This window comes from Cervus elaphus, chromosome 5, assembly GCF_910594005.1.
Source record: "Cervus elaphus chromosome 5, mCerEla1.1, whole genome shotgun sequence".
NCBI classification, from domain to species: Eukaryota; Metazoa; Chordata; class Mammalia; order Artiodactyla; family Cervidae; genus Cervus; species Cervus elaphus.
In genome coordinates, this window is record NC_057819.1 from 52,104,950 (window position 1) to 52,105,563 (window position 614).

Here is a 614-nt window from a genome sequence, read left to right on the forward strand (position 1 = left end):
TTTAGGTTGTATATATGAGTGTTCACTCCACAATTCTTTTAACTTTTATGTATGTTTGAAAAGTTTTATAAAATGTTAGGGGAGACTACTGCCTCTTCTTTATTCTACTCTACTTTTCTGAGACTACTGTTATATGACTGACCCTCTCATCCTAGCCTCCATTTCTTAATTATCTCTTTCATATTTTTAGTTATTTTTATATTTTTATATTTTAGTGAAGTTTCATATTCTGGTTATTTTTAGTTGGGCAAGAATCCCTTAGAAGAAATGGAGCAGCCATCATAGTCAACAAAAGAGTCCAAAATGCAGTACTTGGATGCAATCTCAGAAATGACAGAATGATCTCTGTTCATTTCCAAGGCAAATCATTCAATATTACTGTAATCCAAGTTTATGCCCCGACTAGTAATGCTGAAGAAGCTGAAGTTAAATGGTTCTATTAAAACCTAAAGACCTTCTAGAACTAACACCCGCAAAATTTGTCCTTTTCATTATAGGGGACTGGAATGCAAAAGTAGGAAGTCAAGAAATACCTGGAGTAACAGGCAAATTTGGCCTTGGAGTACGGAATGAAGCAGGGCAAAGGCTAATAGAGTTTTGCCAAGAGAACGCAC